Source organism: Felis catus, chromosome C2 (genome assembly GCF_018350175.1).
Source record: "Felis catus isolate Fca126 chromosome C2, F.catus_Fca126_mat1.0, whole genome shotgun sequence".
Classification (NCBI taxonomy): Eukaryota; Metazoa; Chordata; class Mammalia; order Carnivora; family Felidae; genus Felis; species Felis catus.
Window position 1 is genome coordinate 116,271,537 of NC_058376.1, and position 19,427 is coordinate 116,290,963.

A 19,427-nucleotide genomic window follows, 5' to 3' on the forward strand; every position below is an offset into this window, starting at 1 on the left:
AGAGACAGAAAAATAGGTGTGAATTTATAGCCCAAAAGAATGTAAAAATATAAATAGGCAAGGTGCTGTATTCCATTTTATTTCATTAGGTTTATAGCTTTAACCAACATATTTGGCAACCATTATTTTATCTGAAAGACTAATGTTTGTTAATTCCAGAAAGATTACACCAACCAGGAGATATTTTAAGCCACAGTTTTAGTGATTCCATCTTAAATGCTTTAAGACCAAAAAAAAAAAAAAAAAGAAAGAAAGAAAGAAAGAAAGAAAGAAAAGAAAAGAAAAAGAAGTGAATGTTTTACTAATTGTCTTTTAAGTGAAAATAGCAATCAGTCCAGGCAAAAGAATAAAAAAATAACTCAGCTAATGCGAGATTAAAAAGTGATCCCATACTTCCAGAGTGAGACTTAGAGAAATGACAGAAAACCTATTAAAGAAGTGTTATCTCTCTTGAATGTATTTGCGGTTGTATTGTATTATTCACATGAACATTTACGGCATGATGCCCTTCCATTTTCTGTATTCACCTTCTAGCACCAAAGGAGAAAATACTGTGGGAAAGGGAAAGACCAATGGTTCTCAACTGGGGTCAATTTTGCCCCCCCCGCCAGAAGACATTCAGCAGTGTCCGGAGACACTTTGGGGGATCCCATTGTGGGGGATGAGGTGCTACTGGAATCTGGTGTGTAGAGGCCAGAGACACTATAGTACACAGGGCAGTCCTCTACAAAGTAGAATTCTCTGGCCCCAAATGTCAATAGTGTCAAGGTAGGAAGAATGAAACAAAACAAAAACAAAAACAAGACAAAACAAAAGGATCGTCAATTGAGCTTTTCTTTTTCTATTGTTTCTCTCCTTCACATGACAAAATGATTGTCATCATTATCTCCTTCTTGAGTTTATTGATGCCTCTAATTTTCTCCCTAAAATAATTTTTCGAAGTTCCAAGGCTGTTCTTGTGGATACCACTTTTGTTTCGAATACTGCCTCTTGCTCATCTTTAAATCTCAGATGCTACTTTTTTTCTCCATCTTCAGGATCAGACCCTCTTAGGGGCAAAACTGGAAGTTTCCTTGGCCTAGTCTATGGAATCATTTGTACTTTTAAAATAGGAGAAGGAAGAAAGGGAGAGGCCAGGAACCACAGTCCCTTATCCCTGGAAATTGTCTGGTAAAGTAGCTTTGCAAGGATGTCCCCAATAGAATTGAGCAAACTAGATGCAAATATGGTAGAAAATTCTAAACTCATATGAACTGTGTTTTCTCTCATTTAAAAACAAAGACGAAAAACACAATAATCTTCCAGCCTCACACTTACCAAAATATATTCCTTAACAATAGCTCCTCAGGAAAAGGTCTTAGTGGTCAAATAATATTAGCAAACATACTACTGCCATCCTTAGAGACTCTCCTTACACATTAATATGTTAAAGATTTTGAGAAGTGATACAATAAAAGCTGTATTTTGGAGTTTTAATTACTCTAGTGTTTTTTCTCAAACTTGACCAGAGGAATATTTTCATTGTGTTTGGTTATGATCTTCACTGCACCTGTTAACTAACATTCGGGAAGCACTAACCTAGTTTTTCTAATATAGAATGAAATCATTCCCTTTCATCTCATCTTAAAGAGCATATAAGCTCACATATTTACAAACAGCATAAAACACAATCTTTTTAAAAGATTAATAAAGAATAACTATGAAAGTTTGAAAGCCATCTAGCTAATGCTGCACATGGTAATTACTAAAGATGTTCAAGAAGTTAAAACCCATCAGGTAATACAAAACACTCTCCAATTAAAAACATTATCTCCAGCCAAAGCCAGAAAGACTTTCAAAGGCCATCTCATTTTGGGCTCACATGAGCCTGACCAAGGAACATACAAATTGAAATGATCAAAATTGTTTCTTTCAGTTAATATTGTTATAAATGAAATTATTTTTATCACCTCATAACATATATAACTTAAATATTGCATATTCAAAACAATATGTATTTATTCTTTTCATTTCATTTTTAAAAATTAATCTCATTTCTCTATCATTCTTACAATATATATTAAGTATGTCCATTTGGTCTGCTTCTGAGTGAAAATAAGGGTGAGTAGAGTAATAATAACAAAAGCATGTAAGTGCATCCAGAATTGGCCCACATGTTTTATATGTAGTAGTTCCCTCCCAACAACACTGAATGAGCAGTAAGCACAATTATTATTCCCAGTTGAGAGCCAAGATTCAAGCTAATGGTACACTTTTAACTACTATGATAGATTTAAGTGGAATAAGCATTTTACACTTAGCAAATCCTTTACAAACATCATCTCCTTTGTTTCTCATAAAAGCAATATTTGTAAGGTAGGTATTACTCCTCTAGTTTTCCATATGGAGAAATGGAGGAAAAGAAGTAACTCGCCCAAGATCACAAAGCCAGAAGATGAATCCAAAATGAACGTTATCCAGGGCCGTTTCTGTAAGCAATGCTGCTGCGGCCTTTTAGGTCTTCTGGGAAGCTCTCCAGACTCGCTCCCAGCACTCCTGGGGGGCAGCTAGGAAGCACTTGCTAAGCTCTGAGCTGCTCATCCTTTGTGGTTTAGCTTGGCTAAGATATGAAAAGAGACAGTGGAGAATAACAATTATTTGGATGCCTGGAAATACTCAGCAGGTAAAAATGACCTGTACAAATAATGTATTTATTAAATAGAATAAGGTCTTCCCACATTTCTAGCGGGAATTTTCTTGCATAAATTAACTTTGCTTAACCTTCTTCCAGTGTTCACTGGTATTTAGTAATGTGTCACTTCTGTGCAGCTCTAATAATAATGATGATGGTATTAAAAAGAATAATGAGGAAAAAAGGAGATAAAGAAATAGATATAAAAGTGTTAAATATTTTCCATTGATTTTATATTAAAACAATAACAATATTTGGCTATTTAACTTCTGGAAGATGTGTTTTTAGTAATTAGCTTCCTAGACCTGGTACAGGTGAAATGAAATGAAATAAATGTGATTTTTTTTCAGTTTTAGTATTTTGTGTAAGAAGCATTACAAAATGCCAAAAGAACTCCAACAAGAGATCTTATTTTTCTTACCTTAATCTAATTTCTCACAGAAATGTTAGACTAGAAATATATAACATATATTGGTTTACTTCTTAAGCTGCGTCCTCCTGAAAGTAATATTTTGGTGGCCTTAAATATTATATCAAATTATAAAACATAAAAAAATCAGATGTTTATGCCTAAAGTGAAGAACGTAAACTGACTCAAAGCACAAAATGTTCCTATCTCTATATAAACTAGTTATGAATATTTTAAATTCCAGCACCCACTTGCATTCTGCCCTCTACTTGTCAATGTGCTTAGCTCCCTGCATATATATTAATCACAACTGTTGTATGAATTATTCTTATCACTGATGCAGTGAGAAAATCCCTAGTAGTCTCTCAATTATGGCTAAATTATTTTCTGAGGCTTAGGGTGACAACAATACTAATAGATGACTTTTAGCTAATGTTTACTTTGTGCTAGGCACTTTGTTAATTTTGTTCAAGCCTCACAATTCCATTGGAAAATGTATTACTATTACTATTACTATTACTATTACTATTACTATTACTATTACTATTACTATTAGTGAGGAAGCTGAGGCTCCAGTCATGCAGCCAGTAGAAATGAAACTAGGAATTATAGCCAAGCATCTCAACCTTGTAGAGTTTTTAACCACTATGTTATACTATATCCAGGAAGTACCAAGCAAGGCCTTGACCTTGGCACTTCCCTCATTTACATTTCCCTCTGTGTTGTCAAGCAGATTGGTTTGCCAGGGAAATTTTAGAACTCACCAGACTTCCTGGAAGAACTTCAGACTAGGGATGCCTCAGAGACCATGCCATATCAAACCCAGCTCCCAAGAGTCTTTCCAGTTTAAAGCCACATCCTAGAGCTTCCCAGGAGCTGTCTTATGGGGGAAGGAAACCATTAGTCAGTCACCTGAACATCTGTAACATTGAACAGCCATTTCAAGAGCCAAAGATTTGCCCAGTACGTTTTAGGCCCTCTCTTGGGAACAGAAGGTCACCCTACTGGTTTATAAAGTTGAAAACAAGCTCTTAGTCAAGTGATGGATGTGGCATCATTGCACAAGATGTTTCCTGAGCACTGTCATCCTGTTCTTGGATACCTTAAAACAAATTCTGGGACTCAGGCTACCAAGCAATCTATTAACTATATTCGTGCTGAACAGCAAAAGTTTAGGTGAATTGAATATATATCCTGAAGTCATATACTGGAAACTTTCTTCAATGACCATATCTTTTCAGTGAGCATAACAAGAAAAGGAAGGCTAAAGAAGAATGAGAAGTGGAAGAAGGAAGGAAGGAAGGAAGGAAGGAAGGAAGGAAGGAAGGAAGGAAGGGAGGAACAGAGGGAGAGAAGGGAAAAAGGGAGGGAGGGAAAAAAAGAGGGAGGAAGGAAATAGTCATTTGAAAAACTTTAAAAATTCAAGTCCCATAATCCTACTATAGAATTAGCTAGTACTTGTCTTATTTCTCACATGAGCTGGAAATTTTGTCTAGCCCTGACATATTCCTGGGGTGCATAATATGTAAATTTGATCCATGAGATGAGGTACACTATCAGATAATAAATGTGACTTGTTTTTTTAAGATGACATTTTAGTGATTTATGTGTATCTGTTTTAATGCATTTATAGAAGCTTTATAAATCTGATTTAGATATGTGAACTGAATTTTTACTTTTATATGATGCCACTATTAGAAAAGTATATTTTTCTTATAACTGAATAAAATGTATGTGGGGCTTTAGATGTGTGTGTTTTCTACATGCAGTTTCTATACTTTTATATGTTATAAAACTCTATAAGTTTGTGTGTTGACCCATATTCAAGGTGTATATCTGAAATACATGTAATTCAAATGTTTGTATGTTAAATTTATATTTATAAATAAAATAGGAGGGATTATTATTTAATCAAATTAATTTTTATATCTTTATAAATTAAAAAACGCCTCCCTTGAGTATCCTGTTACATAATAGGTATAAAATATCCTGTGTTTAATTAATTAATATGGCATAAATTCATCTTTTCTTACACCATGTTTAACTGACAGAAAATACCTGGTCACTAAGTTGAATGTGATCTCAGATACTTAAAATTATTGCCTCTCTCTTCTCTTTCCATGAACTAAGAGAGAATCAGGAGCCTATTATGATGAAAACAGAGTTTTTGTAGAGCGGGCTTTTAATTTTTTATGAGAAAATGAAGGGATTATGCTAAAGAATTATCAATACATAATTTTATACTTTAAATCCTCATTAATAAAAGTCAAATGTTACCTTAAAGGCTAATAACTTCTTTGTTTTTAGTGTTAAATAGCAAACATCTAAGAAAACACCCTAAGTAGACCTGAATGGTGAGAACCTGGGACAAAAATGTAAAGGGCAGGCAGAAGCAAGTTCACAAAGGGCCTGACAGGTCAGAGTCAGGAGTGTGGATTTTTATACTAAATACAGGAAGAGGCCATAGAATGGTTTTCATTTGTGTTAAGTCATGTTCATTGAGATATAATTTATCTCATGTAGAGATAATTTGGGATAGAAGCTCCTCACAGACTTTCTAGAACAATTGTCAGAGTTAAAGGAAGGTGCTTTATGAGGATGGATTTATTCTCTTATTTTTTTTCTAAAAGACACTTAAAGCATTCTATGGAACTGGGTCTCCCTTTCTCTCTGAAAAATAGATATATATGTCTATGTATATAATTATTCTAAACAATATATATAATAACTTTTATTACATTCATATATGTGATGGTTATATATCCTATATATCCTGTATATATTCTCTATATATAAAATCATCATATATATGCATGTTACGAAATTAACCCTTTTCATGTACCTAACGGTTTGATGATTATAGACAAATATATAAGTTGTGTAACTACCACAATCAAGAAATAGATCATTCTGTCACCCCAAAGAGTTCCCTCATGTCCTCCACCCCCTAGCAACCACTGATCGCATCTTTGTCCCCATAGTTTTTCCAGGATGTCATTTAATGGAATCATGTAGCCTTTTGTGTCTTGCTCCTTTCACTTAGCGTAATGCCTTTGAGACACATCCACGTTAAGTGTATCAATTGTTCATTATGGCTGAAAGAATTCCATTGTGTGAACGCACTATTTGTTTATCCATTCACTGGTTGATGAACATTTGCGTTGTTTCCAGTTTGGGCCATTACGAATAAAGCTATAGAAGCTTTTAAAGAAGGAGTGACATGATCTGGCATAAACTTAAAAAAAAATCCTTCCGGCTCCCATATAAAGAATACATTTTAGTGGGAGGCCAGAGGCAGGGAAACCAGCATAGCAGTCCAGGTGACAGAAGAAGGTACTTGCTCAAGTGAAGATACAGAGAAATCAATAGAATCACAATACTTACATTGAAAGCACAGTGTAGAGCATTTGCAGTAATGAAAAAGTGGGGAAAATCAAAGATATTTCCTTAGTTTTTGTCTGGAGCAACTAGATTACTGCACACTCCTCATTTCCAGTTACCTATCTCCATATCACATTAGCATAACAACTCCGTGGGTATCAGTTAGTAAAATTAAATTTGGGACAAAAAATTTGAAAATATAGAATTTCCTATGAAATCGACCGTCTATCATCCAGTCCACAAAAGCAAATCTTCTGTGACAGGCAGGTAACTTCTAGAATCTTGTACTGAGTCTCTACAACACTGTCTTTCAACACAACACAATTTAAGTTATTTTCAGAATTACGCGTGGAACACTAATATTAGATAATTTGGGGAATTTTAAAGCCTGTCACACTGCCATTCTTGGTCTAAATACTGATTTAAGAAAAATATTAGAACTGTGAGAGCCTCGCTTACACTGGGCAGCACGTCATCCTGAGATTATTCCCAAGGTTGTTCCAATTCCATAGAATGAACTGAGTCCCCCTGGAAAAAAAATCAGAGATAAACACATCCTTATAAAGTGCCTCCTTTAAACTTGGAGAATTGTACACTTGTCCTTCACAGTTTATAGAGGGGCTTCTACCCCAAATACCTACTTCTAATTAATAGAGTTTATGGACAGGATTGTTTTTACTCTGTCCTCAGTAATTACAGAGGTTGAACCCATATTTTGGTTTTTGAATATTCGATACATATAACCATGTAAAAGTGATATCATTTCCTCAAGTCACCTACATTTATATATAAACCAACTCTTCATTTTTTGCTGCATATAATAGAGTCTGTGTGCTTAAACTCTTAGAAAGCATTTGGGGTGAGTTCTACTTTCTCTGTACCTGGAGACATATAAACATAAAATAAATTACCAGCAGTGAGGACCGACCTTTGCCTCCATCATCCCACGGGGAGATAAAAATATCCTTTTACTTAATTTTGAACCTATTTTTATATTTCTATTTTTATATTTCTGAAAAGGCTTAATTCTAAAGATTCATATTTCTCCTGATTTTCAGGTTAGAGATTTTTTTTTGTCCATACCTCTTTTCTGCCTTTTTCTATAATAACAAAAGGATCCATAAATTGAAAATCACGTGATGATATTTGGTGAGCCTTCATAGCTTCACAGTGTGGCAGCCTCATTTTCAGTTACAGAGTGTCTGTCTGTGTGTGAATGATGTATTAGAACATGCATATATATATATATATATATATATATATATATATAATCAGTCAATATTATGATCTTCTGTGTGAACAAATATGAATGTGTGAATATCAGTGATAGCATCAAATTCATAAAATATTTATTTAGCTGCTTATTTTGTTGATTACAGGCCTATTTTAGACTTTACAAGAAAAACTATTTCTAGATTTTGCACATATATGTGATTTTCTCAAGTTTAGTATTTCCATACCATATTGTCTAACTCAGAACTACTGAAATAGATTAATTTTTGTAATAAAAATAAAACTCCACTGAGCTTTTGGAATAAAATATGATAATAACCAGCGTTTACTGTTTTCCCCTGTTCTTGACATTGATTTTTAAAGCCGATGGAAATGAAAAACCTTAGGCCCTCCTGCGCTATGGATCACCTTACTGACAAAATTACTTGGTTAATTTTTTATTTTAATTTATGTTAATTTTTTATTTAGTGGGTGTCTACATTGTACCACACACTGTGTTAAGCATTGGGAATATAGACAAACATGAAATGGCCCTGTCCTCCAAACAAAAGTTCATTTTTCAGTAAAGAGACATTATACCATAATGACTACAAATTGGTTCAAAACTAATAATATCAAATAACTTTGCAAAACTCTGCACACAATGATGAGTATATGTGTGTGTGTGTGTGTGTGTATACACACACACACACACACACACACACATACTATTCCAAATTTTGCCAAGATACACATCCCTGACATTTTGCATCCTTCCCTCACGAAACGTTCAAAAGACTATACCACTGCCATTTAACAACACATACACATTATGTATATAAAGCAGCCACTTTATGAATTGTTAACTTGGAATTTTATGGTATTTTTATTGCACATGATACAGTTCATAAGTATACCTCAGTACACACATTACTTTAAACTATGACCGGCTTGCTGACTTCAGGCACTTTTTCATTCTGAATTTCAATTACTTATCTGTAGAGTGGGTGTATAACACCTGCCTCATAGGGTAATTATCAGGATTTGCTAGGACAGTGTAGGTAGCGGCCACTAGCTGACTTTAGAGCTGAATAAATGGTAGTTATTTCCACCAGCAGCAGTGGTGGTGTCATTGCTAATCAAACTCTGCCACAGTGTTTGTTGCCAACAATAGGCACAAGTCGGCCAGCTGGGTGGCTTGAATTCCGAATTCAGCTCTGCCACCTGACCACAACATTTCACTCTCAGAACTTCCGTGTAGAAGTGAAATTGTCCTATGTAACAGTTCTGAACATTGTAATTGAACTACAGTAGAATCCTTTCATCATACACACACTAAAACGCATTCTATTTCCTTCTAGACTTGTTGTAAGGCCCTGGAAATACAAAGAGACATTAAACAAAGGCCTCTGTCAGAGTAAAATCTTGAAAGGAAAATACATTGGTAGGCAACTAATGACAATGCAAGGCAAAGCGTACTATAAGAGAAATATGTGCAAGTTATTACGACCAAGGAAGAAGTGACAATGTCAGAAGAAAAATGGTTGGGAAAGGCTCTATAGGACTTTATGACCAAATCTTTATAAGAAGTCATTTTCTAATGTTGATTTATTGTGTTCTGTATGTTATATTTGGGGGAAAACATATATCCTATATATATCCTACACATGTGCACAGACCCTTCTAAACGCTGGGTGCCTTCCATACAAGTAGGGAAGATTTCCCTCCAATCTCATGCAAGGGGGCTAAGGCATGTTAAGAAACACATGGGTATATTAATACAGCTACCATATGTGCCTATAATCCATATATCAACATGATAACTTTCTCAGAGAAGCCTTCCTAAGCAATCTAACTGTACCTTTGACTACTCTCGGAACTAGTTCACGCTATGTTCTTCATAGAACTCAACATTAAACTTAAATTATATAATTAGATTCTTAGATTTTCTTCCTCCCTCTCTCCTTTCCTTCCTTTCTCTCTTTCCTTCTTTCTGTGTGTGTTTCTCAAACTAGAATGTAAACTTTAGGAAGCCAGGAATTTCTCATGCTTCCCTGCTGTGTCCTCGATGCTGAGAATCCTGCCTGGCACGTAATTGGTAACCAAGAAATTTGTACTAAGTGGATAAGTAATGAATACACACAGAAATCCATACATGTATTAGCCCCATAATCCCAAAAGCACTAGTCTCATTCTTACCAACCATTAAACCTTTGAGTTTATTGAGTTTCCAGAAAGCTTGTGAATTCGGTTGCCAAGTATAAATGACTCAAAAATACATAACCACATGAATTTCATTAATTCTACCGACAAACATAAATGAATCTTGCCTCCTGTTTATCATGATTCTCACATGCATTTTTTTCTATTTGTAAAAAAATAGTTGTATTATTAAAGCTACAGCAAATATATCAATGGTTTATGAAACTTGCATATGGAGATGAGAATATTTCTTAAACTCCACATTTCTTAAACTCCACTAAATATCTGAATTTATGTTTTGTTTAGTGGTGGAAAAAAATCCAGTTGCACTGACTATCATCACATATTTACCCATATCTTAATTATACTGCAACAATGTCAAAGCCTATAACATACGTAGAATTTTTATCACGTCTCCGGTTTAGCTACATTTTTTCTCACCCAGCCCCCAGGAAAATATTCATGAGGCAAAACTGGCAATACAAAAATAATTATTTGAAAAACATTATATGAGGTGAGTTGTTGCTTCTCTACTGGATGCCAGTTTAAATTGAGCTAATTTGTTTTACCAGTAGCTTAAGAAAACCCCCAGCACAGCGGCACGACAATTATATCCAGGTGCAAGGACTTAATTCAACAAATTCTAGGTGGATCCTTCCAGTCTGCACGGTGGGCCCCATTCTCAGCTGTGGCTAAGAACAGATGCCTTGAAAAGCCTCTGTAAACATGATCCAGTCAGTCCTTGAATAGAGATGTTGAAATGTTTCCAAAAAAGAAAAAAAAAAAAAAGGATGTGATATTCTTATGACCATAATTCCAGTGTATACACCATTGAAGAAAATGACATGGTAGGAATTATTTTACATATGCGAACAAAATAAGAAAAGTAATTTATTCCTTTGGATTATTTTTTTCATATACAAAGCATATATACCTTTAAAATTATAAATGTTCATATAGGTTTTAAGATAAGTTAGAACTATAACTATATATTATATATATATATGCATACAGTGTATATATAAAAATTAAAACCATAAACACCAATATACACATTGCAAATAGTTTCTGACAGAACTTTAGTGATGCTCTAGATGAGAAAAGTGTGGAATGTCAGATGAGGAAAATGAGCCTCTGAAAGATAAATATGCTTGCCCACGTTCATGGAGCAGCTTATGTAGAGAAAAGACTATAGTATAATTGCCCATAACCTCCCTTTTTAAAATTCATGATTTTTTTAATTAAATAAATTCAGGCTCTTGCCTTATTAACTTTTTAAATAACTTTCGTTAAATTATATTGAGCAACATAAACAAAAGCCTTTCGTGTTTTCAGGGCCAGAAATAAATAGCCAAGTAATGAGTATTTTATTTTTCCGGCATACTTCTAGATAATAGTTTTCTCAGAATCTGTTGTCTGTCTTTTCACTAATTGCTAAGTTAGATGGGAAACAATTTCTAACTTAATATTGTAGCAAACTGCCTTTTTTAAATTACTAAAATACACATGTGCAGACATGCACTAGATTTGGATATATTTAAAATTTAGTGCTAATTATTAGTATAGTAAGACCAGCAGGTAAGTATGCAGGTCTCTATAACCTTCAGTTTTCCAGTGTTGCTAAATCTAAATCTGTTAACAGATGACTACCCAGATTATTCCAGATTGGGAATTATATCATAAGAGATAGTTATTTTGGCCACTCTGTCATTTCCAATTTTACCCCAACCAAGAGTTTTCTACCAGTTTTTTTAAGGAAATTTTTTCTTTAAAACTTCTGATAATGTCCACATTATTTTTATTTTAAAATAAAGCCATAAAACTATTTTTTTCAGAATAATATGTAAACATTAACAATACTAATTAGAGGTAAGCCAGACGATTTGAATTAAACCATTAGGTAGTGCTTATTCAGATGTAATGTGAATAGTCTGGACATTTTGAAAAACATCCAAATGGGACGCAAATAAAAAACTGTCAAAATCTAAAACAAGTTCAGCCAGGCGTACAAGACCAGTTCCCATGAACTGAAAGAAAAAATTAAAAGCAGTCAGATGTCCTAAAAAATCTTAAAGCTAGATAACAACTTTTCTCCTTTTTTGCTAGTGGATACGAAAAGAAGATTTGATACATTGAAATCTCCAGGGCAGAGATTTTAGATAATTTGGGATAATAATCTAGCAATTTATATCCTCATTATGCCAATTTTTCTCTTATGTAAAAAAAAAAAGATTGGATGTGATATTCCACTTAAAACAGCAAGATTATAATTCCACCATGGTATCCCTATCCAAATAATAAACCTTACCTCAAAGAATCAAGCTTTAATTGCTTCATTGTAAAACAAAATTTAAGTTGTCAGATAGAAAGCCAACTTCCTATTTGAGGGAGAGAAGGTATTCTACACTGAGAACAATTTAAAACAACATAGCAACATGCAGAGTGTTCAAAAGCAAAGAAAGATATGTTGACAATCATTTTTTCTTCTTTCAACAAGTATTTCTTTAACATTAGTCAATACTAAGAGTCAAGGTACAAAAATACATAAAAACTTAAGTCTGATCTTTTAGGCACCCAAATTTTCATAAGGAACAAAACACTATTATAAAGAAAAACATTACATTTCATTAAATATTTTAACAAAAAATCATTTGTCTACATATTATTTTTAAGTTTATTTGAAAATAGAGTGTGTATTTAAATGAGGCTACCTAAGTTTAGATACTAGTGCCGTTTTTTTTACTCAGGCCAACAAAAATTTATGATTCTATTTCATATTCCAAATATCTGATGAAGCCTGAGAATCAAACATGAGAAAACTTGACTCGTAAAGTGAACTCCAAATAATTAAAATCACCCCAAAATTCTTAATAATATGTTTTCACACAAGAATGTAACCAGAGATAGGAGAAACAATTCCCAATCTCCTGGGATCCTTATTACAAAACTTATTCTAGAACATTAAAGCTTATGAGTGACGTTGGAGATGAGCTGGTACAATGCTTCCATTTCTCAGGTCAGAAAACCAAGTCCCAGAGACAATGAGTGACTCGTGACTCGAGTCATTGTGACACAGACTTAGGATGCAAGTCTCTTGTATTCCAGTCTGGAGAACCCCAACATCGTACTATGCTAATCCGCAGCTAAAGTTTATTATTATTTTTCCATGTGTAAAATACATGCACTGAAGTTGGTGGTTGTGTAAAGAAAGAGGAGTTTCAAACTGCTCAACTTTACAAAATCAAGTTGTTTTGTGTGAAAATTGTATGAACATCTACCCCCACCCTCTGGCCCAAGTTGTAGTGGACTGTGTTTTAGGCAAACTACTCTTTATTCTGACAAACCCATGAGACAAGTGAAGTTTGAGTATTAAAGAGTATTGAAAATGTTAAACATGGCAAGTGACCCAGAATTTCTTAAACGAAGAACAGGTAGCAAGAAGCAACTGGGGGAAAAAGTCTCTAGAGAAGGAAGAAGGAAATATTGTCATCTGATGTAGAAAATTACTTTCATGTAGGCATCTCTCTACTTGCTGGATGGAATACTGCCCAATTCAGGAATCTCTTAATAAAGACAATGAGATCTTTAAAACATGACTTTAACTTCTTGAAGTCATTGAAAATTATGTTGCCCATGTTAAGGTAAATGTGCTACAAATATCTAAAAGTCTTATCTAAAAGCAGACATGATACATATCCTATTCTTCACACTTTTACCTCTGTATCCCCACTGGGTAGAACTGTGCAACACAGCAAAAAAAAAAAAAAATAAGTCTCGTGTAACTTATGTAAAACCGATGGAGATTATGATAAAACAGAGAATATCAGTTCTCCACCGAATTGTTAATATGATTTTTAGCACAGTTTAACAATACAGTTTAATTTTAGCTTCAAAGAACATTGTTTTTAATTTCAATTTTTTTTCTGCTTATACTTTACAATAGATAATTACAAGTGTAATCATTATTGGTCATTGGCCATTAATTTGTTTCAGCGTATGTACCTCAGTGGGCAGTAATTACTGCACAGCCTTCAATAAGATATCATTAACAAAATGAGAAGACCGAGAAAATATGTTAATTACTGTAAGTGCTCCATTGGTTCCTCCCTGGAATAAACAAGTCTAACAATTAAGATCACACTTACTTTTTGCCAGATTATATTATGCAGTGCAAAAAGAAGGGGGAGGGGGGAAGACACTGCTATATAGTTTGAAGAAAAGATATTTGGAGGAATTAATATTATTTCCCCTTTAAATTCAAATCAGCAAATCTAATGACCCAAAGATAGAAACCAGCTTTTGCACCAAGCAGCAATTTCATAAAAGCTCACTGTTAATAATGGAGGGAAAAACTAATTGACTACTGTGTCCTATTACAATGAGAAATATCACAAAATTATGTAAATGTTTTAATATTTTTAAACTATCATAGAGCAAGTTAAATTGATTTCCTATTAGTCCGTGTATAAATAGACTGGGGAATGTTTTAAAGGCTCTAATTAAGAACTTAACAATATACCAAACACACTTAGATCCTAATTGGTTTTGGTGTCCAGTGTAGAGTTCCAAGTATTTCTTAGCATGGCATGGATAGTGTGTTCTAACTGAAAAGCGTAATCAAGATATCTGCCCATTCGATTCTCTTTGGCTTTTAATCTTCGTTTTCCAGTTCATCGCTAAGAATGTTAGTCTTTCCTAAGCATTTGTTTTGTGCATCTTCGGATATTACCTATATATGTTTCCCATTGCTGTTCATTTAGACCTTCCCTGCAACTGGGTTTGCCTTGTATCACAGATCCAAACCCCGCAGCTGTTCCTGCCTTTCTTTTATTGTCCTGAGCAAGGCACATCTCATTTCACCCTCATTCTTCCACAGTTGCAGGCCTTTCCAATCTCCCTTCCAACTGCTCCAGCTGTACCTTTTACAGCCCAGCTGTTGGGAGCCTTTTACAGAGACCTCCTCTTCCTGACCTCAGGCAACTCCAACCCTCCACTGCTGATTCCCTAGTCCTTTCTGACCTCTTTCAGGCTGGTTCAAGTCCTTCAATTCCCCCTTGACCTAAGCTACCTCAAGTCGATTTGAACTTGATTGCAACCGTTTCTAAAATTACAGGATCAACGACAAACAATGAAAACTTCTCACACAACATCATAACCATTAATACTTAAGCAGTAAAAAATTTTCCTAAGTGTATACTTTAATAAGATTTGCAAGTAGTGTTGTCTGGAAGAGTAACACCAATAATAATTGAAGTCAAAGATAGCAAGCTGAATAGACCACCACGGTTCATGATAGACTGCCTTCCAGCACTCTTTATAGTACTTATTCACAAACTTGAACAGCTATATGTGTTTCTCTTTGAATGATCTGAAGAGTCTTTCAGCAATGGTGATAACTCAGAAGCTTTCAAAACTAACAAATTATCAAGTGTTTCAAAATACAGCCATCACCAATGCAAATATAAAACCATCTGACCTCTGATCTTCTCCTTCAGAACTCTTTCTTACATTCCCAAAGACCCCAGGACTTCCCTCTATAAGAATACTTATTATTTTGAATTGTAGTTCTCTGTTTGTTTGCCTGTTCCCCCCAGTGGACTAAAAAGTCTTAAGGAAAGTGGACTATGTATGTCATATACAACGTATGTATGCTACATGAGTTAATTGAGTTAATGGCCTCAGGTATTACAAAAAAAGTTTTTGAAGGTAACAAAGTAGTTATGAGACAAGGTTAGACTTTAAGAATTTCTGGATATTTTAAAAAGAATGTGGATTCATTTTTCATGTGATTTATTGGGTTTGTTGTTTATAATTATAATCTCAATTCTAAGTATATGTGTCTATCAGTTTTAAAAATTACTGTAGTATTCTTTTAACTTTGACAGGGCCATTCTGAGTCTTTAGAGAGTAGAGTATCTAACTGAAAAGTTTCAGATTTCTACACGACTTACATAAATTTATCTGTTTATAGCAGTGCTTATATATCACGGTGTACATATACATACTAACAACTCAGGTATCTAATAACAAAGATTATATTTCTACTTTGTGGAAATAACATTTCTATAGACACTACATCTCAGGAGGACACAAGTTCTTACTTTCACTAAAAATTCATTTATCTTACAATAGAAAAGCAAACAAGAATCTAATTAACGAATTCTGCAATAAATTATTTCCCTTTAACACACATAAACAAACATGGCAACAAATCTAAATCTAAGAAATTCATAACTTTAAAATAACAATTAAACCCAAATATAGTTTTAAGTAAGAGAAGGAAAGATAATACTTATCATTGAAATAAAACCAATCTACATGGTGTCAGAGTATATCCAGACATTACACATTTTTTTCAAACATTATATTTTTAAATGAGTGTATAATGATCATTAGCAACTTGGAAAATGATTGTCAAAATAATGAGAAAAAGAAAGCTCACAAGAGGCCTCAAAATTTATACCTTTTCAAAAGTATTCCTATTGTGTAAAAGTAAACTTAAAATTTAAGTTTGAGGGGCAGGAGGGTGGCTCAGTTAAATGACTGACCACCTCTTGGTTTCAGCCCGGGTCATGATCTCACAATTTGTGAGTTCAAGACTCTCTGAGCGCTGACAGCTCAGAGCCTGCTTGGGATCCTCTCCCTGTCTCCCGCCAATTCCCTGCTCATGTGCGCTCCCTCTCTCTCTCAAAATAAATAAATAAACAAAAAAATCCATTTGACTTCGGCTACTACTGGCCATGGGAATTCATACCTTGCAATGACAACCCTCATCTAATTATATATACTTTTTTTTTTCAAGAAATTCATGAAGCCAACACTGAGGCATGATTCTGCCTCTTCATTCATCTCCCAGATTTGTCCCGCCTTTACCTAATGGGACTTGTGGTCACCAGTTCCCAGAAATTATTTTTAACTCATTATCACAGTATTTTTCAGAATACATTTAACATGCCTTAGTTTTTTCATTTGAATTATTTATAGAATTTTAAGAAACACCCTAACCTCTTCTTACTCCTTACTATAGCCACAGTAAAAATCAAAGCTTCATTTATTGCATTGGAGAGGGGCAGGATGTCAGAACTCCCTTCTAGTGTTAAACAGATAGAATAGAGTGCTGGTTCCCAATAAAAACAACCTTAATTATTTTTTTTTAAATCCCCTATAGCACAAGCCAGTCACTTAGTAGAAGCTCAACAAGCACTTGATGACTGGTTCTTTAATTCACACTAAAATAAAAAGGATGCTGGAAGCGCAATTTTCAGCTTCCATCTACAGACCCCATTAGTCAAGAGAAAGATGTCATCAGTTGGCACATTCGTTCCTGGTGGGAATATAAATTTCTGTAGGCAATTTAGCAAAGTGTCAAAAGTCGTTTGTTGTTGTTGTTGTTGTTGTCGTTGTTGTTGTTTAAAGTACATACCCTTTAACCCAACAATTCTACTTCTGGGAATTTTTTTTAAGGAACTAACCTTTAAAGTTAAATACACGTTTAAGTAAACTTTAGGTCACAGGAATGTTATCAGACTGTTGCAAACATTCATGAAAACTGCTAGTAACAAAAACGTGTAACAAGAAATTGACTTTAAAAGTACAAAATTATAGTACAATCAAATAACAATACTACAAATAACAAGGAAAGGAGTGTGAGATATATTGCTAGGAAAATAGACAATACCACACAGCAGAATATTTAGAACATGAGACTGTTGTCATACGTATTTGTGATGGCAAAGAAGACAACGTAATGTTGAACTTGCTTCCCCACCCCCAGAATTTCTTAGTGTAAACAGAAAAGATGGTTTGCTATCCTATGGTCTAAAACTTATAAACATCCCACTGGCCGTCCTATCTTCCCTCTGACTGGAGGCTGATGGCCAGGAATCTTCAGTAGCAAGGTTAATGGTGACACTGCCCTGAGTGACTGTATGGAGCAGAACATGAGGGACCTCGGCCCTTCCCCCATCCTCCAGCCTCGGCCCCCACCCCCCCCACCCGCCACTGCTGGCAACCCCCTCCAGAGTAAGAAATAAACAATTGTGTTCAGCCACTGATATTTTAGAGGCATATCTATGTCAGCAGTTGCAATATCCCAATATTATTCATTAGAAAGACTTAAAAAACTATAGATGTACATCAAAATGTTAATAGTAATGGTGATTCATTTTTTACATCTTATATTTTTCTTGCTTGAACACCTATTTGGCAATAAAAATTTTTTGAGACTGGAGGGGGGGGCAGAGAGGAGGGGGAGAGAGAATCTCAAGCAAGCTGCACACCCAGCTCAGAGCCCAGTGGATCTCATGACCCTGAGATCATGACCTGAGCGGAAATCAAGAGTCGGATGCTTAACTGACTGATCCACCCCGCACCCCTGTAATAAAATTTTTTTTGGAAAGGAAATCTTCAGTAGTAAAAACCTCACAAATGGGATTTTGGATCCCTAAAGGTATGGTTTCCAAATATAGAAATCATATTCTTCAGAAAATAATTGAAGCATCATTTATAATTAGTAGCTTTATAGGGGCATTTTTGCCTTGGTGAATGTCCTTAACAAAAGCCATAAATTATCCCCTTAACTGTTGCTAATATGGAGCAAGCTCTACTACAAGTCCATTTCCACCCCTCAAGTCCTGAACAAATTAAATACCATCTCGCACCAACTCTCAGACATCTCTACCCTTGACTGGATCGACTTGACGAAGTATGTCAGACCTGACAAATTTAGCTCTTAGAACGACTTTCACTCGGTTTTCAAGCCCTCTGACATAGCTGCCAAAACTCTGTTAATGTGATTTACAGTTAAATTAAACATAAAAACATCGTTAAAATAATGATAAAAGGTTAAGGCCTCGAGCTATAAATGCAGAGGAGAGAAGGCCATGCTGTGCTCTGAAGCTCAGTGCGCCTTGCTCAAGCAGCTCTGCCTGGGCTGGGTGGCTGGGCAAGAGCCAAGCAACGCCCATTTCGGTGTTTCAGAGCATGTGTAGTCTGGGCATAAAAACACACTAAAACCCGTCTTGATCTGTAAAACGCAAAACAAAACACCGCACTTTTGTCTGGTTCACACTCTGCCTTTGCACAAGGCTCTTACACTTGACTGATCCTCATACCCATTTCACAGATGAGCAAACTGAACCCTAGTTGAGGTCAGTGTCAAGGGCTTTTAGAGAACAAAGATGTAACCCTTTCACCTCCACCACCATAATCCACGTCGGGCAGTCTGTGTCACTGTTTGCCTTCTCTTTGTGGACTGAGGTCCACCCTAGTGAAAGAAATCACACAAATCTGAGTTCTCGTCCATGGAGATGCCTCCTGAGAACTTCCCTCATCCTGCTTTACCACATCTGTACCAGTTTGGTGCGCAGACTGACTTAAACTGTCTGTTTCTCTTCAAAGATTTTTCTACATTTGCTGGGCTGAACTCTCATCATTCAAAATCTTGCATCCCTGTAGGATGGTCTGCAAGCCATAACATTATCTTTGACCAGACTATGAACCCTCAGAGACAAAACATGTGCCATATCCAGCTTGATTACCCCAGATTGTAAC

The 19,427-nt window shown here is 35.0% G+C and overlaps 1 long non-coding RNA gene across 2 annotated transcripts in view; it reads right to left on the reverse strand.

The window, feature by feature from the left end:
• Window positions 1–2,414: 2,414 nt before the first annotated feature.
• LOC111562292 overlaps window positions 2,415–19,427 on the reverse strand; it is a 94,137-nt gene continuing 77,124 nt past the window's right edge. Inside the window, exons 2-4 of one of the 2 annotated variants that reach the window (XR_002745419.2) lie at window positions 6,921–6,989; window positions 3,845–3,956; window positions 2,415–2,599 (exon numbers count right to left, since the gene is read on the reverse strand). This is a non-coding gene — a long non-coding RNA (uncharacterized LOC111562292). Of the gene's footprint in view, window positions 2,600–3,844; window positions 3,961–6,920; window positions 6,990–19,427 lie in introns of both variants that reach the window. The other variant, XR_002745420.2, reaches the window with a different exon arrangement.